The 27,805-nt window shown below is 39.5% G+C and overlaps 1 protein-coding gene across 11 annotated transcripts in view; it reads right to left on the reverse strand.

Moving 5' to 3' along the window:
• The window catches only part of EML6 (EMAP like 6), a 324,086-nt gene that overhangs the window by 186,270 nt on the left and 110,011 nt on the right, over positions 1-27,805 (reverse strand). The window lies entirely within an intron of this gene.

Here is a 27,805-nt window from a genome sequence, read left to right on the forward strand (position 1 = left end):
AATAGTGGGTTGGAGGCAGTGGAACCTGAGATGAGGGTGGTTGTGCTCAAGTCCTCATCCCCAGAGATGCACTCAGCACAAGGGTACCACGCCTGGGGCTGTGATCTCACCTGATGGCCCTGCCCTCCATGTGGGCCTGGGCTGGACAAATGGAAGTGACAGCAATGTCAACAGACCAGAAGGTCTACTACCATGCCCTGAACTGTGCAAGCCTCAGGGTACCTGTACAATCCGTGGTTGAGCAATGCTCTGTCAGATTAGACTTCTCACAACCTTGATGAGTGGTACAGCTAATAAGAATAGATGTGATTTGGAAAAATAAAGACATACAATATCATATCTTGCATGCAGAGTGTTGCCATACTTGTATTGGTATGGAACCATATTCTAGCAATACCTTGATGCCACATAAAAGAAAAAGCTAAGAGATTAGTGGTTTGTCTTTGCCTGAGATCAAAGCATGCAGCAGCATGCTAGAGTCAGCAAGAACGGATTGTTAAGTTTCAGCAATCTTGCAAATCAGCTGTTAAACAAGGCCACTGTTAATAATTATATTAACTTGCAGCTAAATAGATTATATTAGCCACAAAGGTAATACACACAAAAACTCATCACTTCCTAATTAGGTTACTATTACCTATAGTCTTGAGGTTATTAACCGTCAGCCTATCCAGCCAGTACAGAACAATGTGCCTTCTCTCTGCACATCTCTTTCCAGCTGTTTTCAATGATGTGACCTTAGTGATTTGAAATCAGCCAGGGTGGGAGCTTTCATATCATGGAAATCAACAAATGCTACAAATCAGGGCTTGATTTGTTATTTTTTTCAACTGTCCAGACTTAAGACATAGAAGGATAAAATTTTAATAATGTAGTATATTCCACATTATTAAAAGTGTGTCGTGTCTATAACTGTGACATTATGAATAACATGAACAATTAAGAAAATAGTTTTCCAATATTCAAAAAGTAGTATCAATTAGCAACGAAGTCACTCACATCACTAGCTAATGATTAAAGTTCTGACATAGATTTTTGTTGTTTCACTTTTTTTCTTATTAATATAAACAAAATATCAACTCACATTCATGTAAAGAACTATATTCATTTGTCAGTGATGTGAGGGACTTCCTTTCTGAACCAGATAGTAATAAAGTATTTATTCCTCATCTGATTTTGTCAAATCCAGGTTGAATTGCAACTATAGGTTGGCCATAGATACAAGAGTTCTCAAAAATCAAGGAAAGAATTTTTGAGAATTAGCCACAGGGGATTTATAGTATATTATATATTTTATTATTATTTTGTAAATTGTGTACAACACATCATTTATATCAGTAAAATTTATAACAAACTTATGAATATATATGCATACATACATTTTCTCTTCGAGAGCTTGTTCTTAAGCAGTTATCAGTACATCACTGAAGCATATCTCCTCTACTTACTGGCATACAAGTTTCTCACAAATCACCTTCAGGAAACTACTCAACCTCTCTGTGCCTCAGTTTCTCATTCATAAAATAAGAATAATAACAGTTCTACCTAAAAGAAGGTAAGCACTATTGTGAGGATTTAACAAATCCTAGAGTTGACTCATTGGAAAAGACTCTGATGTTGGGAGGGATTGGGGGCAGGAGGAAAAGGGGACAACAGAGGATGAGATGGCTGGATGGCATCACTGACTCGATGGACGTGAGTCTGAGTGAACTCCAGGAGTTGGTGATGGACAGGGAGGCCTGGAGTGCTGCAGTTCATGGGGTCGCAAAGAGTCGGACACGACTGAGCGACTGAACTGAACTGAACTGAAAGCAATCCTGTTACTTCATGGCAAATAGAAGGGGTCAAGATGGAACTAGTGACAGATTTCCTCTTCTTGGGCTCTAAAATCACTGCGAATGGTGACTGCAGATATGTAATCAGAAAATGACTGCTTCTCAGCAAGAAAGCAATGACAGACCTAGACAGTATGTTGAAAAGCAGAGACATGACTCTGCCGACAAAAGTCCCTACAGTCAAGGCTATGGTCTTCCCAGTGGTCACGTATGGTTGTGAGAGCTGGACCGTAAAGAAGGCAGAGCATCAGAGAATTGATGCCTTCAAACTGTAGTGCTGGAGAAGACTCCTGAAAGTCCTGTGGACAGCAAGGAGATCAAACCAGTCAATTTGAAGGGAAATCAACCCTGAATATTCATTGGAAGGACTGATGCTAGCTTAAGTTCCAGTACTTTGATCACCTGATGTGAACAGCCAACTCATTGGAAAAGTCCCTGGGAAAGACTGAGGGCAGAAGGAGAAGAGGGTGTCAGAGGATGAGATGGCTGGATGGCATCACTGATGCAATGGGCATGAACTTGGGCAAACTTCAGGAATTGGTGAGGGACAGGGAGGTCTGGTGTGGTGCAGTCCATGGGGTCGCAAAGAGCTGGGCACGACTGGGCAACTGAACAACAACAACAAAGTGATGATTAAAACAAGAGTGCTTACAACATAGTAAGCAGTATATAGATGTGTGGCTATTATTAATTAACTGGCAGACTGCTCAAAACAAACACGTGGGACCCCTGGGGACTGACATTCTAAGACAGGGAAAGTCATGTACATAGAGAGCTATTGTGATGTATCCTCCAAAATTTAAAAATAAGACCACCTTCTGAGAATTAAAACTGGTAAAAATCACATAAATGGATGACTGGTTATCTAAAGAACTGATTCAAAGGAGAAGATACCCTAGGCAAGAAGTTTGAAAATTGTATATAGTCATGATTAGCAGTCAGAGAATCTGGACTCAGATAGTGAAATCAATAAATATGAGTAGAATATTAATAGAAGAGGAAGTTCTACATAAAGCCTTTATAAAAGGGAGTCAGGATTAAGAAAGCAGAGTATTGGCATAAGGATAGACATAGATTGATGGAACAAAATTGGGTCCATCAACAGACTTAATATCTGTCTGGTCAATTGACTTCCAATGAAAGCATTAAGGTAACTTAAAGGGGAAAGATAGTTCTTTTAAACTAAAACAACTGGACATCCACATAGGGAAAAAAAAAAACAAACCTCATCACTTACCTCTCATCGCTCACAAATATTATCTTAAATGACCAGAGAACTAAATGGAAGAACTAAAACCATGCAACTGATATAAAAACATATGAAAACCTTTGTGACTTTTGAAAGACAATCATTTTTTCAGAAGACATTAGCTGTAAAAGAAAACAATTGATAAATTAGACTTCAAAATTAAAGCTTATGCTCTTTTAAAGACACCATTAGGAAAATGAAAAATGAAGCCATAACATAAAGAAAATTATCAAAGAACTTGTACCTGGTACATAAAAAGAATGCTTACATTTCAATAGTAAGAAGACAACCCAACTTAAAATACAGCCCAAAGAGTTTAAATACTGTCAAAGACAATTAAAATGGAAAAGGCTGACAATACCAAGAGTTGCTGAGGATGTAGAACAGCTAGAATGCACACACACTGCTGATGGGGAGGTAAGGTCATAAGCCACTTTGGAAAGCAGTTTGATAGTTTCTTATAAAGTGAAACATACAGTTATCATATGACCTAACAATTCCACCCCTAGATATTTACCCAAGAGAAATAAAATATCTCTAAATAAAGACTTATGTACAAATATTCATAGCTGCTTTATTTATAATAGCCAAAAATTGGGAATAACTCAAATATTCATCTACAGTGAGTGGATAAACAAATTGTTATATATACCACGGAGCCATTTTCAGCAATAAAAAAGGAATGAACTAAGTACTGATACACATAGTAACATGGATGAATCTCAAAAATAGTATACTGAGTGAAAGAATCCTGGAGCATTCAATATCACTAAATGTCTTCATCATACAAAGTTAGGAGGCAAAAGACACTGTCTACTGTTGATGCCTCCAAAAATAAAAGTGCAAACATATAAAAGTTACAAAGGTAAATGTTAACAGAATTAAAAATAGGAACCCTTTGAGGAGGACATGAGATGGGACGTAAGAATGGCAATATATAAGCTACATCTTCATGTGTCTTGAAAGGAAGTTGATCATGTTTAAAACAGATAAATCAAGAAGAAGCAATTAGGGCTTCCCTGGTGGCTCAGTGGTAACGAATTCACTTGCCGTTGCAGGAGACACAGGCTCGATCCCTGGTCTGAGAAGATCCCACGTGCCACAAAGCTACCTAAGCCCATGAGCCACAACTATTGAGCCTGTGCTCTAGAGGCCGGCAGCCACAGCTGCTGAAGCCCGCAGGCCCCAGAGCCCGTGCTCCACAACAAGAGAAGCCACCACAACAAGAAGCTTGTGCACCGCAGCTAGAGTAGCCCCACTCGCCGCAACTAGAGAAAAGCCTGTGCATCAGGGAAGACCCAGCACAGCCATAAATAGTTATCAAAAATAGAAAGAAATAACAATTACTATTGTTTAGCGATGCATAGGTAATCACCAGAAAGAAAAGTCATGAGATTTAAAACTGTCAAGAGGGAGGGGACGTATATATACCTATGGCTAATTCATACTGAGGTATGGCAGAAACAGACATAATATTATAAAGCAATTATCCTCCAATTAAAAATAAATTATAATAATAAAAAAGCATTAAAAGTGTCCTTTCGGAAACTGCATTGGGGATGTGGAAGGATGGAGCAGGAGCAGTTCTTCATTATGAGGCCTTCTGTAATTTCTTATTTGTGTGTCAATATTGCTTTGATATAAACACAGAAATTAAAACAGATAAAAACAAGAAAATAGTTACAGAGAAATAAAAATTGATTAACTTATGCAAAAAAGGCCGCATCTGGTAGTTGAGAAGTCTTCCGCAGGCAGGAAGCAGGAAGGGATGTCTGGTGACTCTATCAGATTTATCAACCCCCAGATGTTCTCATCAAGTATAATTGTCACTGATAAAACGAATTTGATCAGCATGGTTAGTCTTACAATTCATTCTCCGAAAAACGAGAAATAATGCTTTAAGATTGTAACACACCAATTTGGTAATGAGAACGCTGACTAATGAAAGGGGTCTGTATGAAACCCAGCTTTCTGGAGCTATTCATCTCTTTTTTCTTCTTTAAGTAAGGAACATGACTCAAGCACTGAGGGTTATATTTGGCAGAAGTCCTGTTAATTTAGGATAATTAAATATGCCAGTCATGTGTTTTAGCAAGGTCTACTTAAATACTTCAGAGAAATCATTAGTGAATCCATCTGGTCTACTGGCTTTGCCAGATGGCAAAATGTTACTATGCCTCTGTCTTGTTCTTGGATATTCTACCTCTGTTGTATCATAGCATGCAGTTATTTTCTGAGTGGGTTGTAATTTGCTCGTTTACATTATCAAAGAATCTGGAAGGCGGAAAGCAGGCCTGACAATTGCGCCACATCCTGTCAACTGAGCCACAAGATTTCAAGGCTGCATTAAATGGCCTGTTCATTCTGCTGTTGAATTCAAAGTGATTTCATCATTTCTGCTTCCTCAAAGTGGTCTACATTAAACACTTCAGATGGTGCTCCTTTCATGACTAGAGAGTCAGAACTGCTGGGAGAAGTAACCAGCTGTGTTTCATGAGATTATGTAATGCTCCAATATGAGGAGAAAGTATTTCTTCCAGGGGAATAGTCATCTAAATGGAAAAGTGACCAATTTTGATTCTTTAAAATTACAGAATTGTGCGATTTTGTGAGAGTGCCTTAAAATCATAATCTTAAGTTGATTTGGTTTTTTGACCATGCAGAGGTAATCTCTGACTTACCAATTCCCTAACCAGCTCGGTCAAACCACCTATGCGTGTCTGCTTAGTTGCTACCGTTGTGTCCGACTCTTTGCGACCCTAAGGACCATACCCCTCCAGTCTCCTCTGTCCATGGGATTCTCCGGGCAACCATACTGGAGTGAGGAGCCATTTCCTTCTCCAGGGGATCTTTCCAACCCAGGGATCCAACCCAAGTCTCCTGCATTGCAGGCAGACTATCATCTGAGCTAGCTGGGAAACCCTACAGAGCCCTATAGTAAAGTGAGAGTCTGTGAACCAAGAGGCCAGGCAGAAGGGGCCAGGATGAGAAACTTTCCCATGTGGATCTAAGTTATGGTGCTGAGGAGGTGATTTCCATAAGAAAGTGCTGAGCAAGTGCCTGGCACCTCTGCTTTTAGGAGACAAGATTCAAAGCCCCGGGGCTCTGAGGACAAGGACAAGCAGCAGGGCGGACTCTGCTGTGCCAGAAGAAAAGAGAGGAAGAGCACCCAGGGATGACTGGGCTCTCACAAGACTGCTATCCGCCAGTAAGGGACTAATATCCAAAATATATAAAGACCTCATGCAACTCAACAACAGCAAAAAAAAAAAACTATCGATTTAAAAGTGGACAGAGTTGACTTGATGTTTTTCCAAGGAAGACATACAGATAGCCAACAAGCACATGAAAAGATGCCCAGCATCACTAATTATTAGGGAAAACGCAAGTGAAAACCACAAGCAGATATCATCTCATGTCTGTTAGAATGACTTATCAAAAAGGCAAGAAATAAGAAGTGTTGGCAAGGATGTGGAGGAAAGAGAAACTTACACATTGTCGATGGGAATATAAATTGGTACAGCTGCTATGGAAAACAATATGGAGATTCCTCAAAAAATTAATAATAGGGCTACCATATAACCCAGCTACCCCACTCCTGAGTAGTTATGCAAAGAAAATGAAAACACTAATTTGAAAAGATATATATACCCCATGTTCATTACAGCATTATATACAATAGCCAGGATATGGTAACAACTAAAGTGCTCACCAATCAATGAATGGATTAAAAAGATGTCACACACACACACACACACACACACACACACACACACAGAGGAATACTACTCAGTCATAAAAAGATGAAATCTTGCTATTTGCAACAACATGGATGGACCTTGAGAGTATGCTAAGTGAAATAATTTAGACTGAGAAAGACATGTAGTATATGCTTTCACTCACATGTGGAATATAAAAAACAAACAAAACCAAAATGAATACACAAATCAAACAGAAAAAAAAACAGGTAGATACAGGGATGGGGCCGGGGGAAGGGCAAAATGGGTAAGAGGTCTCAACTGTATGGTAATGGATAGAAACAATTTTTGGTGGTAGACACACTGTAGGGTATGCAGAAGTAGCAATATGTTGCACACATGAATCTTACATAATATTATATGCCAATGTTACCCCAATAATACCTGGGGCTTTCCAAGTGGTGCTAGTGGTAAAGAATCCACCTGCAAATGCAGGAGACACAAGAGACATGGGTTTGATCCTTGGGTCAGGAAGATTCCCCTGAAGAAGAAAATAGCAACCTACTCCATTATTCTTGAGTTGGTGATGCCAACCATCTCATCCTCTGTCACCCCTGTTGCCTCCTGCCTTCAGTCTTTTCCAATGAGTCGGCTCTTTGCATCAGGTAGCCAAAGTATCAGAGTTTCAGCTTCAGCATCAGTCCTTCCAGTGAATAGTCTGGGTTGATTTTCTTTAGGATTGACTGGTTTGATCTCCTTGCTATTCAAGGGACTCTCAAGAATGCTGAAAAAAAGTTTCATTCCAGGTCACTGATTTTCCTTGTATTTTAGTTCAGCATGAATTGTTTCATGGGGAAAAGAAGCTTTATCTATATTCTGCTATTCCACAAAAAGAGAAGAGTCACGCCATCCACAGGACTGAGGCATGGAGTTAGGTCCTCTTCAATCCCCATGTCACATTAGGAAGTCCACCATGAATAAACACCCACTGTAAAAACAAGTATCCTTCCAGTGATGGGAATTCATGTAAGCAGCATTTCAATGCCTGGACTGACCTCGCCCGTTTGCATTACTTCATATTTCCAGACATTGGTTCATCCATCCACCCATCCAAATATCTGCTAGGCCAGGGATGGGTGTGAGAGTGGGCTTCCCTGGTTGGTCAGATGGTAAAGAATCTGCCTGCAAGAAGACCTGGGTTTGATCCTTGCATCAGGAAGATCCTCAGAGAAGGTGCAGACTGTGGAGAGGGCCAACCGACCAACGAGGGACTTTACCGTCTTGGAGGGCAGACTTACACCCCTGAGCCATCCTCTAAGTCAACTCATGCTAGTTTTAAGGAAAATGATGAAAGCAACCATGTGTTCAGGGTTTCTGGAGACTATGATTATGAAAATAATGTCTGATGATGAAAATTTCCCATATTTTAAAAATTGGTGGTGGTTTAGTCGCTAAGTCACATTCGATTCTTGAATCCCTATGGACTACAGTCCATCAGGCTCCTCTGTCCATGGGATTTCTCAGGCAAGAATACTGGAGTGGGTTGCCATTTCCTTCTCCAGGAACTCTTCCCCACCAGGGACTGAACCTCCTGCATTGGAGGGCGGATTCTTCACTACTGATCCACCAGGGAAGTCAACTGATACTTTTAAAAAAGCTGCTAAAGTATACTCCCTAATTCAAGCTTCATTTTGATGGAATAGTGGATTATATATTTAACAACTAAGTTCTAAGCTATCTAGGAAGCCATCTGATCCTTCTTCAAATATGAAAAAAAAAAAGAGGTACAATCATTAAGCAGGGTGCCCAGAATCTCCCAGGTAGTGGCAGAGCTCTAGATCAGCTTGACTTTTAGCCTCTAGTTCAGCTCTGTTGCTAGCCTTTAAAAGGCTAGATTTCCAATGAGCAAAATGTTATCTGGAGAAAGGTACTACATAAATAACTAGATGGTAAGCAAGAGATCTTAGCCAGTAACAGTAATGACCATTGTTACTGTTAATCCTCAGCATCATTTTATGGATGGGAAAGCTGAGGCTCAGAATATGAGGTGACTTGTCTAAGATCAGTCCATAGATGCCAGTTAAACAAACATAACTAATATGAGTGTGCAAAGAATAAAGAGACGTCTTGCTTGGACTCTTTGGACTAATATAAGCCAGAATTTTAATATCAAAAGGAAAGAAAGAAGTCCCTAATGTGTGCCAGTTGTTTGCTAGGCATTTTCTCATCCACTATCCTATTAAATAATTTCTATTGAGAATCAGAGAGTTCCATTTAGTAAGGAATTTAATGAAGATTCAAACTGAGGTTTGCCTGACTCTGAATATATGAGATAAGAAATTTTACTTCTCTAAAGGTCAGTTTCTTTTACATTCTACTTTTTCTGCAAAGGATCAGATAATAGATAGTTTCATCTTTGAAAGCCACAGTGTCTCTGTTGCAACTACTTGACTCTGCCGTGGTAGTGTGAAGGCAGCCACGGAGAATCCGCAAGTGAATGAACACATCTGTGTTCCAGCAAAGCTTTATTTATGGACACTGAAAGTTGAATATCATGTAATTTTCATGTGTCACAAAATACTATTCTTCTTTGAATTTCTTTCACTTAAAATGAAAATTTTGTTTAAAATGAACTTTAAAATGTAAAGCCATTCTTAGCTTATGGGCCATACAAAAAGAGTCCACCAGATTTGTCCTATGGGCTGTTGTTTTACAACTTCTGAGTTATACCATCCTTCTGTTGGTATCTACTGGATGCCAACAGCCAATTAAGAAGCCAATTAAAAAATCTAGTTTGCCAAAGGGTAATTTTACTTCTCAGAATGAAAATCCATGATTTTGACATTGAACACATGGCTTACAAGAAAAATAAATTTTTTATCTTCTAAGATATTTCAAACATATAAATACAAATATACACTCACACATACACATGAAGGAAAATAAAGTGTACACCAGTGGGTCCACCATCCATTTAAAAGATATATTACCAAACAGTGATGCTCCTACATTCCCCTCCCAGGCACATCCTCCTCTCTCCCCACAAAAACACCACCATCTTGAATTTTGTCTTCATCAATCCCTAATTTTTTTAATACATGGTTTTACTCTGCATGTATGCAGGTTTGTGTTTGGACTTTATGAAAATGTGTATGCATTCCGGAACTTTCCTTCACTCAACATTATGTTGTGAGATTGCATCCACATTTGGTAGAGCTATAAGAAAGAAGGAAATGGGGGAGGGGAAGGGAAGAAGAAAGGAAGCAAGCAAGCAATATATCTATCCACAGGAGAACGGATAATGACAGATGGTATATGGAATTTTCAGGAGTAAGTTTAAACTATATAAAGATAATAGATTCCTAACTAAAATATAAATTAGATTTCTAATAAAGAGACTATTGATATGTTAAAACAAATGCCCAAATCTTTTTAGTCAAAACATGTCTTCTGGAGTGTAACATTCACCAGTAAGATCTGTAAACAGAGGGTTCACTGATGGAGAGAGAAGCTGCAGGTGAATTCCTCTGGAGAGTGTAATGGCGGGGGCAGGAGTTGGCGGGGAGGGCACAGGTTTTCATTCTCTCAAAGTACCTTCTCTTTTGGGAAAAGGGACTTAACAGAGTTGGGCCATGGGAGGCCCAAATCTAGCTGCTCGGAAGGCACATTAGTGAATCATAGACATGACGAAATGAGAAAGTCAAGTGATATAAACCATTAGTCTTCTTTTCAAGCCAGTAAAATGAATGGTTCTACTAGCGCTATTAAAATTGGTACAATCATCTAATTAGAATGACTCAGGCCCTTTACCTTTCTTTATAGAAAAATTCTTTCTCTAACTTAATGTTAAAAAACAGATGTCTCACTAATAAATCTAGGAAATAGTACCAGTACAGCAATGCTGCATTAATTCATATTAATGCCTTCAAGCAGTCTCGGTGCAGCGGGAAAGAAGCCACCCTCCAATGCGGGAGACTCAAGAGATGTGGATTCGATCCCTGGGTCAGGAAGATTCCATGGAGGAGAAAATGGCAACCCACTCCAGTATTCTTGCCTGGGAAATTCCATGGGCAGAGGAGTCTGGTGGGCTACAATCCATGCGGTTGCAAAGAGCTGGACACAACTGAGCACACAGGTACACGATGACTTTAAAATTCACTGCAAATCACTGATTGGAAAGAAGTATTTAGAAATAGAAAGCAGAAGAATAAAATATGACATATGTATCTTATAACTTCATGAAAAATATGCTGGGAGAAAGCTAAGCTTCAAGCATCTTTCTAGAACTTGTTTGCCAATGTTAAGAGTGAAAAGTCAATGTTCCCCAGTGACAATGCCAGTGAGACGGTGTGACTCCATGACAAAGTTAATCCATCACCACTGTCATCCTTAAAATGTCCTAATGCTGCCGCTAAGTTGCTTTAGTCATGTCCGATTCTGTGCAGCCCCATAGATGGCAGCCCAACAGGCTCCCCCGTCCCTGGGGTTCTCCAGGCAAGAACACTGGAGTGGGTTGCCATTTCCTTCTCCAATGTATGAAAGTGAAAAGTGAAACGGAATTCTCTCAGTCGTGTCCGACTCTTAGCAATCCCATGGACTGCAGCCTACCAGGCTCTTCCGTCCATGGGATTTTCCAGGCAAGAGTACTGGAGAGGGGTGCCATTGCCTTCTCCTAAAATGTCCTCTTAAGTTATAGCAAATACTCTCATTCTTATGGTAGGAGACCCTAGAGCATTGTTCTTTCAATCCACACAGCCATTGCACACTGAGGGACTCCAGCTCCAAAGCACGTTCTTTCTCATTAAGCCAGGAAGATTACGATATGCTGTGAAATGACAATGGTATGTTTTTTCCTCCAATAATAAACGTACATGGAATAATCAGTTACTATCAGTTAACTCAGGATTATTATTATTATGTCAAATGTTACAAGATGTGTTTGCAGAAATAGTGGATTCAATAAGACTAGTATGTTGTGTTAAATCATGCTTGGAAAGAATACTTTATTATATGTTAATAAAACCTGTATAAAATAAATTTTTATCAAAAGGAATTTATCATCCATCATAAATCCCCAAGAGACATTTATGCCTCATATAATAAAGTAAACTAAAATAAACAGAATTTATTGAATGACTTTTTGGGGTATAGGCATCAGATACTTATATATCTGAATATTAAATTCACAGAGATTAAGTTTTAATGTGCATGAAAAGATTAAACAGGATTAGTTTCAATAGTTGACATATTTAAATTTCACCATCAGAGAATACTACTAGACTTCAAATTTCTAAAGTTGTACAAATAATTTGGACAATTATTTCTCGGAATGTGGCAAAGCCAAACCATTTACTTGAAATGAAGGTGGCTTTGGGCAGAAAGGTATGAAACAGCTTGAGATTTCACTGGAAGGGCCAGAAGCTGTGTAGACAGGGCTTCAGGAGCTCACAGGGAGGGACAGACAAGCTGATATATGATAGGAGACTCAGGCTCCCTAGGAGCTATGGTCTGGCAGGTGGGAAGATGGACAAAGACCAGCCAAACATGATACTCCAGAACCAAGGCAGGCAGAGAGGGCTGAGGAAGAAGAATCTGTGTTCAGTGAGGCCCCAGGTACCAGGTGAGACCCAGGAGCAAGGCCCTGGTATTAAGGAATGAACTAATAAGAGCATTATAAAGCCCCAGTTCTCGAGAGACCCTGGGAGGCCTTAGAGGAATGTAAAAATGGAGTGCACAGTAGCAACTTTAATTTACACGCGTGCAAGTGGGGAACAGTGTACAATCATTGGTAGGGGTTCAAGGAGCCAGGGGAAGAGCCAGAACTACCTTCATCAGAATTGTCTCAGAAGCTAAACCAGAGCAGTCTGCAGGTCGAGGATGCAATGGGCTTAAATGTGGGTGACACGGGTACTGCAGAACCAGGGGAAAAAGAGAGGCTGACAGGAACTCATAAAAGGATGGTTTCTAGATTACTGATCCAAGCTAAATTTCACACAGCTTTGAATTGAGTGCAAAATATTCTTTAAACTTATATTCAAATATTAATGTTAATGGCAAAGATTAATTATTTATTTCACCTATTCATATAGAATTTTTAAGACATATAAAGTCTAACATTGGGCCAAGTTTCTTATTCATTGCATTTCTCCAAACACTGCACTCTCTTTAATGATTCCATCTGCAGAAAAATAAAAGATGTAGGAGTCCTACATAATTAACAAACATAAAATTTTTTTATTCACTCAGGTTTTATCTGAATTGCTAATTTAAATAGGAAAAAAAGTCCAATTTTTCTTATCTGAGCAGTGTCCGGGGAATAAATAATATCCCTTAAAGCAGGAATGGTTAAACCTATCAGAAAAACCAAAACCTCTCAAAAATGATAAATTTTCAGAACTACCTAATGTCAAATTATGGCAAGCAAGAAGAATTGAAAATATTGGACTACATTGCCCTTAAAACGGCTTCTTCAATTTATAACAAAAATAAGTAGGAAAGAAGAAACAAAGAACAGAAATCAATCAAATAGAAAATTGAAAAACAATTTTCAGAAAATTAACAGGGCCAAAATTGGTTCTTTGAAAAGATTAATAAAAATTATAAGCCACCAGAAATTCTGATTTAAGAGAGAGTGAACAGAAATTATTAAGAATTATCAAGAGTTAAAGAGGAAACATAATTGCAAATTCATAATCAAAAACTTTCCCACAAAGAAAACTCTGAGCCTATATGGTTTTATTGGTGAAATATAACCACATTAACTAATTCAATGCAATATCAATTGGAATTCTAAGAGGCTATTTTTATAGAACTGACAAGCTGATTCAAACTTTTATACGGAAATGTAAAGATCTTAGAATAGCCAAAAGAAACTTGAGATAATGCCAGTCTTACATAGACTCTTGAGGAAAATAAAGGAGGAGATATTTTCCAACTTACTCGATGAGGCCAGCAAAACCGACACCAAAATTAGTTAAACATAATTTAAGAAAATAAAATTATAAACTAATATCTCTTATGAACAGAGATGCAAAAATGCACTAACAAAAAATTATCAAAGTAAACCAAAAATGTACAACCAAGTAGGGTTTGTCTCAAAAATGCAAAATTGATTAAACAGTTAAAAATCAGTTTGCCTGTGTGCATGTTAGATCACTTCAGTCATGTCTGACTCTTTGTGGCCCTATGGACTGTAATCTGCCGGACTCTTCTGTCCATGGGATTATCCAGGCACGAACACTGGAGTGGGTTGCCATGCCCTCCTCCAGGGGATCTTCCCAATCCAGGGACTGAATCCAGGTCTCCTTGGCAGGTGGATTCTTTACCACTAGTGCCACCTGGGAAGCCCATTAATACATAAAGCAAAATACCATATGATCAGCTCAGTAGATGCAGAAAAGGGATTTGACAAAATGTAACACCCATTCCTGATAAAAACTCTCAGCAAGTTAAAGAGTAGAATGGAAATCCCCAACCTGATAAAGAGCAACCATACAACACCTGTAGCTAAAACATTTAATGTTGAAATACTGAATGCACTCCTTTAAGATAAAGAACAAAGCAAGGATGTTAGTTTGTTAGTTTCACTTGTGTTCATTATTGTACTGAAGATCCTAGCAGTAAAATATGCAAGAATAAATAAAAAGAAATAAAATTTGGAAAAGTAAAACTGTCTCCATTCACATATATTTACGTAGAAAATTCTAATAAATCTATAAAAATATCCTTTAGAAATAATAAGTATAGCAACAGCATAAATATAAGATCATGTATAAAAATCAGTTGTATTTCTATGTATCAGCAGAAACAATTATGAAAATTTTAACCATCACTTATAATAGTAATAAAAATATTGAGTCCTTGAGAATATATCTAAGAAAAGATATGCAGTTCTTTTACAGTGAAAAACTATAAAATATTACAGAGAGAAACTAAAGAAGATTAAAAAAATGAAGAGATATATCATGTCCACAGCTAGGAAAATTCAATATTGTTAAGATTCCAATTCTCCCCAAATCTGTTGGAATTCTAATCAAAATTCCAACAGATTTTCTGATAGAAACTGACACACTGATTTACCCTTTAAGTAGAACTGCAAAGGTCCTAGAACAACACAATGATCTTAAATTGTGTTTAAGATCATAGTCCTCTTACAATTTAGAGGACTATGATTTCATGATTTACTATAAAGATATAACAATTAAGAAAAAGTGGCACTGGCATAAAGATAAGACAAACGTACATATAAAATGGAAGTCCAGAGAAGTTGAGGAAGTCGCCCAAGATCGCATAGCTGGTAAGTGGTAGAGATGGGATCCGTACTCCAGTCATCAGATTCTAGAGCTTGCACTATATAGATTCCCTCTCCACAACTGTCTCACTGCAAACCAACTGCTTCCCATAGACCCCTTCCGGACAACAACAGTCTAAAAACTGATAATGTTAATAGTAATCATAGCCAACATTTGTTAAACACCTGCTACATATCAGGTACTGTGTTAAACAATTTCCTTATACTTAACCCTCACAACAGTTAAAAGAATAGCTGTTATTATCCTAATTTTACAGATGAAAAACCTATGACTTGTATAAGTCACACAGTATATCAGTTGCAGAACTGGGATTTGAACCCAACACCTGCTTGATTCCAGAACCAACTGTAATAAGCTGTTTGGTAGATGAACCAAGACATAGGAAATCAAATAATCACTAAAATGTGGAAAGTATTTATAACTTAAAAGTTCTTTACACACATATATAGGCAAGAGCATGTTTATAGTTGCCTTTTTTATATTCTTATTTTTGATACTTAGGATGTATTACTGTAAAAATCAATGTACATTTTGTTTTTAAAAGACAGATCAATCTTAAAGATTAGCCCCATGTAAGCATGGATAATATCAATAAACTCAGATATGCAGATGACACCACCCTTATGGCAGAAAGCAAAGAGGAACTAAAGAGCCTCTTGATGAAGGTTAAAAAGGAGAATGAAAAAGCTGGCTTAAGAATCAACATTCAAGAAGCTAAGATCATGGCATCTGGTCCCATCACTTCATGGCAAATAGTCGGGAAAACAATCGAAACAGTGAAAGACTTTATTTTCTTGGGCTCCAAAATCACTGTGGACAGTGACTGCAGCCATGAAATTAAAAGACCCTTGCTCCTTGGAAGAAAAGCTATGACAAACCTAGACAGAGTATTAAAAAGCAGAGACAGTACTTTGTCTACAAAGGTCCATAGAGTCAAAGCTATGGCTTTTCCAGTAGTCATGTATGGATGTGAGAGTTGGACTATAAAGAAGGCTGAGCACTGAAGAATTGATGCTTTTGAACTGTGGTGCTGGAGAAGACTCTTGAGAGTCCCTTGGACTGCAAGGAGATCAAACCAGTCAATCCTAAAGGAAATCAATCCTGAAAATTTATTAGAAAGATTGATGGTGAAGCTGAAGCTCCAATATTTTGGCGACCAGATATGAAGAGCCGACTCATTAGAAAAGAGATTGAAAGCAAGAGGAGAAGAGGACGACAGAGGACAAGATGATTGGATGGCATCACCAACTCAATGGACACAAGTTTGAGCAAGCTCTGGGAGGTGGTAAAGGACAGGGAAGCTTGGGGGGCTGCAGTCCATGGGGTCACAAAGAGTCAGACACAACTTAGCGACTGAACAACAAAGCATGTTTCCTAAAACAAGAATACTGAAACCCCTATGGTGCTGTACAAGGACCTGGTCAGTCCCGACTAAGTCCAGAGCATCTCACCTGAACTACTCCTGAGTTAAGTAACACAGTTCCAGTTTTATTTACATTAACTATTCTAAGCCAGTGTTGTTCAAAGTTTTTAATTGGGACCTTCCAAGAAATGCTAGTGGAAACTATTTAAATTGATTTCACTGGCCACTGATGCATCTCGACCAGGAGTTTGAAAAACCAACCCAGATACAGTAAAGAATTTGGTCTTTTTCAGAAAGAAGGTAAGAATGTTGCCCTCTGCTTCTGGGGATAACCTCTGGACCCCTGGAATGTTACATCTGGTAAGAGTGGCTTTCTTTGCAAGGGGGTGCTGCAGAGTCTAACAATATGAGTTGGAGGTGGGGTGGCCACAGCATAGAGACCAACAACATGGCTTTAAGTCACACAGTGTCAGTCCATCTGGAGGATGAGATCAAACACATGGATAACCAGTTAATTATGGAGCCCAGAAAAGATTCTGAACACCAAAGCCTGAGTGAGCCTCCTTGGTTGGCGACTTTCCATGTATATTCTCACCCATTGACACTAGGAGAGTAACATGACCTGGCTTCACAGAGAGAGAAAAAGTCAATGAAAACTCTGCATTTGGAACTCTCCTGGACTCTGTCCTATGTGTCTCTCCCTTTGGTTGATCTTAACCTGATCCTTTCCTTCTACTAAACTGTAACAGTAAGTGCAACAGCCTTCAGTGAGTCCTGTGAATCTTTCCAACCAATATCCTAACTGAGAATGGTATTGGGAACCCCACACTCAGCTGATGTCAGAGGAAAGGTGGTCTTGCATGGAGACTGTTTCGTCTAGTTGCATGGTTGGGCCTAAACCTGCACGCACTGCCCAAGATAATCATATTCACTGAGATAATCAAATATGAACATGAACCAAAATCCCTAAGACAGGCACTAAGACACTCCAGAACATTAACAACCAGCCTCTAAAATAACTCCTAAGAAAACTCTAAGTCACTAAGTGATTTCCAGCTGACCTACCTAACTTCCAAAGGCCCCACCGCCTAATACCATCACTTTGGAGGTTAAGATTTCTACATATGAATTTTGGGAGGACACACACAAACATTCAGAGGGTAGCACCCTGATGAATGGGGTTAGCACCCATTATAAAAGAGGGCCGAGAAAGCCCTCATCCCTTCTGCCACACGAGGACATAACAAGAAGTCGGCAGTCTGCAAGCCCAATGTAGAACCTTATAGGATACTGAATCTGCTGGCTCCTTGTTCTTGGACTCCCAGCCTCCTGAACGGTGAGGAATAAGTTTCCATTGTTTATAAGCCACCCAGTCTATGGAATTTTTGTTATAGCAGCCTGAGCAGATTAAAACTGTACATGTATAGATTAAGACTATATACTGTCACCCTGCTTATTTAACTTATATGCAGAGTACATCATGTGAAATGCCAGGCTAGATGAATCACAAGCTAGAATCAAGATTGCCAGGGGAAATATCAACAACCTCAGATATGCAGATGATATCATTCTAATGGCAGAATGTGAAGAGAAATTAAGGAGCCTTTTGAGGAGGGTGAAAAGAGGAGAGTGAAAAAGTTGGCTTGAAACTCAATATTTTAAAAACTAAGATCATGGCATCTGGTCCCATCACTTTATGGCAAATAGAAGGGGAAAAAGTGGAAGCAGTGACAGCCTGTATTTTCTTCGACTCTAAAATCACTGTGATGGTGACTACAACCGCGAAATTAAAAGACACTCCTTGGAAGGAAGTTGTGATGAGCCTAGACAGTATATTAAAAAGCAGAGACATCACTTTGCCAACATAGGTCCATAGAGTCAAAACTAAGGTCTTTCCAGCAGTCTTGTATGAATGTGAGAGTTGGACCACAAAGAAGGCCAAGCGCCAAATAATTGATGCTTTGGAAGTGTGGTGCTAGAGAAGACTCTTGAGAGTCCCTTGGACAGCAAGGAGATCAAACAAGTTAATCCTAAAGGAAATCAACCCTGAATATTCATTGGAAGGACAGATGCTGAAGCTGAAGCTCCAATACTTTGGCCACCTGGTGCAAAGAGCTGACTCATTGGAAAAGACCCTGATGGTGGGAAAAAAAGAAGGCAGAGGAGAATGGAGCAGCAGAGGATGAGAAGGTTAGATACTGACAGTATCACTGACTCAACGGATATGATTTCGAGAAAATCCCAGGAGATAGTAGAGGACAGAGGAGCCTGGTGTGCTATAGTCCATGAGGTCACAATGAGTAGGACATGACTTGGTGACTGAATAACAGCAACAATATATATATATATATACATCAATATACATATTAATATATAAATAGTGATGATGCCTTCTGTTAGGTCCATACCATTTCTGTCCTTTATTGAGCCCATCTTTGCATGAAATGTTCCCTTGGTATCTCTAATTTTCTTGAAGAGATCTCTAGTTTTTCCCATTCTGTTCTTTTCCTCTATTTCTTTGCATTGATCGCTGAGGAAGGCTTTCTTATCTCTTCTTGCTATTTTTTGGAACTCTGCATTCAGATGCTTATATCTTTCCTTTTCTCCTTTGCTTTTCGTGTCTCTTCTTTTCACAGCTATTTGTAAGGCCTCCTCAGACAGCCATTTTGCTTTTTTGCATTTCTTTTCCCTGGGGATGGTCTTGATCCCTGTCTCCTGTACAATGTCATGAACCTCTGTCAATAGTTCATCAGGCACTCTATCAGATCTAGTCCCTTAAATCTATTTCTCACATCCACTGTATAATCATAAGGGATTTGATTTAGGTCATACCTGAATGGTCTAGTGGTTTTCCCCACTTACTTCAATTTAAGTCTGAATTTGGTGGGCTCGATAAAGGACAGAAATGGTATGGACCTAACAGAAGCAGAAGATATTAAAAAGAGGTGGCAAGAATACACAGAAGAACTGTACAAAAAAGATCTTCATGACCCAGATAATCACGATGGTGTGATCACTCACCTAGAGCCAGACATCCTGGAATGTGAAGTCAACTGGGCCTTAGAAAGCATCACTACAAACAAAGCTAGTGGAGGTGATGGAATTCCAGTTGAGCTATTTCAAATCCTGAAAGATGATGTTGTGAAAGTGCTGCACTCAATATGCCAGCAAATTTGGAAAACTCAGCAATGGCCACAGGACTGGAAAAGGTCAGTTTTCATTCCAATCCCAAAAAAAGGCAATGCCAAAGAATGCTCAAACTACCACACAATTGCACTCATCTCACATGCTAGTAAAGTAATGCTCAAAATTCTCCAAGCCAGGCTTCAGCAATACGTGAACCGTGAACTTCCTAATGTTCAAGCTGGTTTTAGAAAAGGCAGAGGAACCAGAGATCAAATTGCCAACATCTGCTGAATCATTGAAAAAGCAACAGAGTTTCAGAAAAACATCTATTTCTGCTTTATTGACTATGCCAAAGCCTTTGACTGTGTGGATCACAATCAACTGTGGAAAATTCTGAAAGAGATAGGAATACCAGACCACTTGACCTGCCTCTTGAGAAATCTGTATGCAGGTCGGGAAACAACAGTTAGAACTGGACATGGAACAACAGACTGGTTCCAAATAGGAAAAGGAGTACGCCAAGGCTGTATATTGACACCCTGCTTATTTAACTTCTATGCAGAGACATCATGAGAAACGCTGGGCTGGAAGAAACACAAGCTGCAATCTAGATTGCCAGGAGAAATATCAATCACCTCAGATATGCAGATGACACCACCCTTATGGCAGAAAGTGAAGAGGAACTAAAAAGCCTCTTGATGAAAGTGAAAGTGGAGAGTGAAAAAGTTGGCTTAAAGCTCAACATTCAGAAAACGAAGATCATGGCATCTGGTCCCATCACTTCGTGGGAAAGAGATGGGGAAACAGTGGAAACAGCATCAGACTTTATTTTTTGGGGCTCCAAAATCACTGCAGATGGCGACTGCAGCCATGAAATTAAAAGATGCTTACTCCTTGGAAGAAAAGTTATGACCAACCTAGATAGCATATTCAAAAGCAGAGACTTGACTTTGCCAACAAAGGTCTGTCTAGTCAAGGCTATGGTTTTTCCAGTGGTCATGTATGGATGTGAGACTTGGACTGTAAAGAAAGCTGGGTGCCGAAGAATTGATGCTTTTGAACTGTGGTGTTGGAGAAGACTCTTGAGAGTCACTTGGACTGCAAGGAGATCCAAACAGTGCATTCTAAAGGAGATCAGTCCTGGGTGTTCATTGGAAGGACTGATGCTGAAGCTGAAACTCCAATACTTGGCCACCTCATGCGAAGAGTTGACTCATTGGAAAAGACCCTGATGCTGGGAGGGATTAGGGGCAGGAGGAGAAGGGGACGACAGAGGATGAGATGACTGGATGGCATCACCGACTCGATGGACGTGAGTTTGAGTGAATTCCGGGAGTTGGTGATGAATAGGGAGGCCTGGCGTGCTGTGATTCATGGGGTTGCAAAGAGTCAGACACAACTGAGCAACTGAACTGAACTGAATGATGCCTTAATGTGTCTGCTTAAATGTGTGTTTATGTGTGTATATTCTAAGCAGAGAAATTAAGATGTGACTATTCATATTACTAACGGTAAAGAGGGTTAGAGAGAGGTTACCAGGCTGGATCTTATTCATTCTCCCTGCTTTGAACTCCTGTTGTTATAACTGTTCTACACTAGCTCCCTGCTACTCAGTGTGATCCTCAGACCAATAGTATTCACAATCACTGAGGCTTATTACACGCAAATGCTGTGGCTCAGGCCCCGCCTCAGACACTAGATCAGCGTATATCTTTTAAAACAGATTCTCCCAGTGACTTGAGCTTCAGTGTGAGAAGCAGTTCAGGGTGAGAATTGCTGGTCTGAATCACTCCTTCACTTAATCCTACACAGCCTGGTGATGCTCTTAAACGGGTTTGTTCTCTACACTCATTTCATATCACCACAACAGAACTGAAATATTCTTCTAAGTAGGGCCTGCCTTAATCCCCTCAAACTTTGCTGATATGTTAAGCCTAGTATGCTTAAATGTTACTTTTAAGCCTTCTGGTGCTGAGTCCACGACAGCCAGGTAAATGTGTGTATGTATGCGTGTGCACTGGGGATTCCCTGATGGCTCAGACCGTAAACAATCTACCTGCTATGCAGGAGACCTGGGTTCGAACCCTTGGAGAAGGGAAGGGCTACCCACTCCAGACTGCCAGGAGAAATACCAATAACCTCAGATATGTAGATGACACCACCCTTACAGCAGAAAGCAAAGAGGAGCTAAAGAGTCTCTTGATGAAGATGAAAGAGGAGAGTGAAAAAGGTGGCTTAAAACTCAATATTCAAAAAATGAAGATCATGGCATCCAGTCCCATCACTTCATGGCAAATAGATGGGGAAATAATGGAAACAGTGACAGACTGTTTTCTTGGGCTCCAAAATCACTGTGGATGGTGACTGCAGCCATGAAATTAAAAGGCACTTGGTCCTTGGAAGAAGAGCTATGACAAACCTAGACAGAGTATTAAAAGCAGAGACATTACTTCGCCAACAAACGTTCGAGTCAAAGCTATGGTTTTTCCAGTAGTCATGTATGGCTGTCAGAGTTGGACCATAAAGAATGTGCCAAAGAATTGATGTTTTTGAACAGTGGTACTGGAAAAGACACTTGAGAGTCCCCTGGAATGCAAGGAGATTGGACCAGTCAATCCTAAAGGAAATCAACCCTGAATATTCATTGGAAGCACTGATGCTAAAGCTGAAGCTCCAACACTTGGCCAACTGATGTGAAGAGCCAACTCAGAAAAGACCCTGATGCAGGGAAAGATTGAAGGCAGGAGGAGAAGGGGACGAAAGAGGATGAGATGGTTGGATGGCATCACCGACTCAATGAACATGAGTTTGAGCAAGCTCTGGGAGATGGTAAAGGACAAGGAAGCCTAGCGGGCTGCAGTCCATGGGGTCACAGAGAGTTGGAAACAACTGAGCGACTGAACAATGAGTGTACAGGCACGCACACTCATGTTCAATATATTCAATTTTCATTATAAAAGGATTAGTGAAAGTCGCTCAGTCGTGTCTGACTCTTTGCAACCCAATGGACTGTACAGTCCATGGAATTCTCCAGGCCAGAATACTGGAATGTGTAGCCTATACCTTCTCCAGAGGATCTTCCCAACCCAGGGGTCAAACTCAGGTCTCCTGTGTACCAGCTGAACCACAACAGAAGTCCATAAAAAGATTAAGACTTCCTTTAAAATATCTAACTGTCAAAGCATACTTAAAATAGGATTCAACTTAAAAAAAATCACTGAAACCATTAACAAACCCTCAATTTACTTAATGACCTTCAAAAAGGCACAAATTACAAAAACGTGTATTGTGCCTTGAGCAGGAATATTTCATTTCTCCTTTAAGAAATAGATTCTCTAAAAAAAATAGGTCATTTAGCTTCTTTATGCTCCTATTGTGTTATTCTGAGCGTAATAAGTAAAGACTGAATAGAATAGGGAAATTCAGAAGGAGATATTTTATCTCTCATCAGTCATTTTTAGAATCCATTAATCAGACTGATTCCCACGGGGATTTCTTCTGGTTAAAATTAGATAAAGATATATAGAGATAGAGATGCCATATATAGATTGATACTCCAGAGATTTTATTTATACACTAGATGGGTTTTATATCATACTTGCACTTTCTTTTTTAGAACCTTTTGAAATCTTTATCGCCTTAAACTTTCTCACATAGGAAGATCATAGTTTCATTATTTACATAATTTCATCAAGTCCCAATGTTTTTAATAAATTTGAATAATGAGAACATGTCATCTAGACTTTGGAGCTAGCTTTTTAATGCTAACAATTATAACTTGCTGATAAGCCTGTCCATGAAATACAAATTATGCAAATTTCACAGAAGCAGCTTGTTTCAAAACCAAATGAGTAACATTTGTCTAAAATGCTGGAATTGTTCCTCTCTAACCTGCTCCTGTGTGTGTCATCACAGGGACCAGGGAATTGGGCTCACTCAGTTACCCAGTTTTGAGTATGAAGGAGGCTCATCCTCTACAAAGGACATGGATTCTACAATTTGCCTGTGGTCAGTCCCTTAGCCCACCATCCGGGACAGCACAGTACATGCATGTGGTTTGTGTCTATGACTCCATACAGTACTGAGACCCACGGATAAGGAAACCGGACAGTCCTTCAGGGCACATACTCCTTGCAAGGGCTGGCAAGAGGCCCAGGAGTGCTGTTTAAGTAGTTCTCTCTCCCCATCCCTTTCCTTTTTCTCCAGGATACATGAAGAAAAAGTGTGTTTAATGAGACTCATTATGCCATACTAACTTTATACCCACAAGAAACTTACAACCTAGTTAGTTGAAGAAGCAAAAACAATCCTGGGGTAAAGGCTATACATAACAAAAGAGTTTAAAGACGTGTAGGTCAGTGGGAACTGGTGTGATCACAGAGGAGTTAACAAATGAGTCAGCATCTGGAAATGTTTCGTTGCTGTCATAAAGACAGTCCTGGCACCACAACCTACCGACACTGCAAGTTCATCTCCAATGACCCTCCTTCCGGCGCTTACTGAACACGAAAAAGATGACACTAGTCATGTAACAATGTCAGGATCATTTTATTATTAACATTAATCTCTGAGCTCACTAAACATTTCTAGATGACTGAGATTTTACTCCACTTATAGGAAAAAGAGGCTGTTGGACATGGAGAAGCTTTTGTGATTAGGCAGACTGGATCCTCCATGAGGCCTCTGGACAGTTTAAGGAACCCACAGGTGTGTAGTGGGAGGGGTCTGAATTAAAGAGAACTGAGTAGACGCTGCCATACCATCACCCCCACCTTCAAAACACACTCTCAGATGTTTCTGCCAGAGAGGACGACTGAGGACTGATACTGTAATGAAGAAATCACACGGTCAGCAAGTGGTCAAATTAAGACTTCACTGTGAACAATTTGTCTAATTCAGGATAAGAACACTCAGGAACAGAGAAAGAGGTGAATAGGACTCCATAACGCTGAACTGGCATCTTTACGTATTTAAGTGGTCTATATGCAGTGACAAAGTTTGAGTGAGGATGAATGGGCCGCACAGTGCAATGGCCCAGTCTGGAAGCAAACAAGCCTCAGTGGAAATCCAAGCTCCCCCACTGTGTGACCGAGCTACAGAGCCTGCCAGGGAATCTAGCCTAGCCATTCAATTTCTTTATCTGTGAAATGTAGGTAATAACAGGATTTACTTCCTAGGGATGTGAACTTTGTATGTGATGATATATGGAATGTGCTTAGTGCACTGCTGGGAAAGTGAAAAATTCTCAGCTGGGGTCAGCTTTGGTCATGTTTACTGGGTGAGGCAAGTCAAGGGGGCTGACCAAAAAAACCACTTAAGGGAAAATTGGGATGAGCCCTGCGCCATCAACAGTTAAGTAAAGACATTTTCTCTCAGTGCTGAGGGAACTGTGTCCTAGGGGTTTGTTGATAAGGGGCAGGGGAGGCTAGAGAATCAACCTAGGTTGGAGTTGCAGCCATCAGGTCTGTATTGAAGGCAGTAGGAGTGGGGGAGACACAGAGGCCCCAGGACTCCACCAGCCTAGCTGAGCCAGCTCCCACCAGGAGTGCCTTCCTGCAAGTCCACACAGCACTCAAGTAGTCACCCAGCCACACCCGACTGCAGTGAAAGCAGGGGAATGTTGTTTTAGGGGGAGGGGATACATTGCTTCTCTGAAAAATTGAGGTTCTGTTGCTAAGGAAGGGGAGAACAGATATTTGTTTGCAGCTGGCAGTCTCTTCCACAGTCCCTGAAACGAAAATTACTGTATTGGGTGTGTGTGAGGAAGTTCAACAGGATTTAGTGTTCACAGTAATCATGTAGTCTTTGAATTGCACAGGAAAAATGAATATACATAGATTTGCTTTCATAATATAAATGTTCTTTGAAATGAAGATTAGCAAAACTAGCTTCTACTAAGTAACAAGTATTGGTGAGGATGTGGCGGAAAGAGCCCTCGTGCACTGTTGGTGGGGATGTATACTGATATAGCCACTGTGGGAAACAGTATAGAGGTTCCTCAAAAAACTAAAAAGAGAATCACCATACAATCCAGCAATTCTAATTCTAGCTATTCATCCACAGAAAACAAAACATTCATTCAAAAAATATGTGCAGGCCTATGTTCACTGCAACATATAGCCAACATATGGAAGCAACCTAAGTGCCTATAAGCATATGAAGGAATAAAGAAGATATGGTATGTATATACACACACACATACACTAGAATATTACTCAGCCATAAAAAGTGAAATCTTGCCATTTGCAACTACATGGATGGACTTTCAGGGCACTATGCTTATAAGTTGAATAAATCAGACAGAGAGAAAGAAAGTATGATTTTACTTGTATGAATCTAAAAAACAAAACATAGGAACAAATAAAACAAAAGAGAAACAGATCCATAGACATAGAGGAAAAAAAAACTGATAATTGCCGGAAAAGAAATGGTTTGAGGGGTGTGTGGGTGAAGGATCTTAAGAGGCACAAACTCTCAGTTGTAAAATAAACAAGTCATGGTGACATAAGGTACAGCAGAGGGAATATAGACAATAATACTGTGATGACTGCGTAAGGTGACAGATGGTACCTTATCATGATGACCATTTTGAACTGCGTATAAGTCACTATGCTGTACCCCTGATATTAATATGATATTGTATGTCATTACACTTTAATTATAAACAGATAAATAAAATAGGTTTATTATAATCTGGGACCAGAAATCAATTCATAAGTATTTTACTTGTATCTTTTCAGGAAAACAAGGCTAATCTGTGTTTTACTACTTATTTTGTGATTTTTATTCTATTCCCCTCTCCTGTCCCCTAAGAAATGAAAGATTAAGAAATTTGAATCAATATATAAAACAATCCAGATGCCATACTTTAAAACTGTTTATACCTTGAGTGATCTCTTTAGTTGTGTGATAAAAAAACACTGTTGTGCCCTAATAACCATGTTTTTTAAAAATCCTAAATTTCAATCTCTGTAAATAAAGTATAAAGTCCCTGTGAACAATGTCTTATATTTATATAACATCTTTTATTTCTATTTTACTCCAAAGTTATTAGGTATTAAAATACTTCAAGATATATTTGAAACATTCCTTTCTTTCCAGGTACCTTTTTTGAACAGTAATTTTTTTCATTTTTTAAAAATTGAGCTATAATTTATGTAAAGGAAAATTCACCTTTTTTAGTGTACAGGTGCATGAGTTTTGATAAATACATGTGGTCATGTAACTATCACCACTGCAATCAAGATATATAACAGTTCTGTCAATGCCCAGTTTTATCTGTGCTTCTTTTTAATCAACCCCTCCCCTTGTATTTGGCAATTACAAATGTAGCTGCTGTCGGAGAAGGCAATGGCACCCCACTTCAGTACTCTTGCCTGGGAAATCCCATGGATGGAGGACCCTGGAAGGCTGCAGTCCACAGGGTTGCTGAGAGTCAGACATGACTGAGCGACTTCACTTTCACTTTTCTCTTTCATGCACTGGAGAAGGAAATGGCAACCCACTCCAGTGTTCTTGCCTGGAGAATCCCAGGGATGGGGAAGCCTGGTGGGCTGCCGTCTATGGGGTCGCACAGAGTCGGACACGACTGAAGTGACTTAGCAGCAGCAGCAGCAGCTGCTATAAACATTTCTATACAGGTTTCTGTGTAAATGTAAGTTTTTATTTCACTTGAGTAAATACCTAGGAGTAGTACTGCTGGATCACCAAATACTCATTCAAAGCCCCTAATCAAAAGTTAGCTTAGATATCAAGTTTCTATTAAGCACTTTGACAGTCATCCCCAAAGATCTGTATAATAATAAGTTACTAAAAAGAGAAACTGGCACCAATACTTTAAGATATAGCCCAAGGGACACTAATAAAGTAGGTTACAAGTAAAGGGACAAAATGTATCAGGATCTATTTTACACTGTGAAATAGGAAATATTAGACGTTGAAAAGCAATAAAGAAATACATGGTCTTAAGATAAATGTATTCCCATTGGTGCTATAACTTACGCTTCCTTCTCTTACTCTTCCTACAAATCACATTTCTGAACTTTAAAAAGACTGTCGAAGAGAATGGAGATGACTTTTGGAGGTCGTGGTGCATTCTGATGTTTGCTTATGTGGAAGCTTCTAAAGAGGAACTCACTGTGATAAATAATACAATCAACCTTAAAGAAATGTTGGGATTTTCTGAGCCAAATAAGACATATCACTCCTTCCTAGAATCAGAC

Source organism: Ovis aries, chromosome 3 (genome assembly GCF_016772045.2).
Source record: "Ovis aries strain OAR_USU_Benz2616 breed Rambouillet chromosome 3, ARS-UI_Ramb_v3.0, whole genome shotgun sequence".
NCBI classification, from domain to species: domain Eukaryota; kingdom Metazoa; phylum Chordata; class Mammalia; order Artiodactyla; family Bovidae; genus Ovis; species Ovis aries.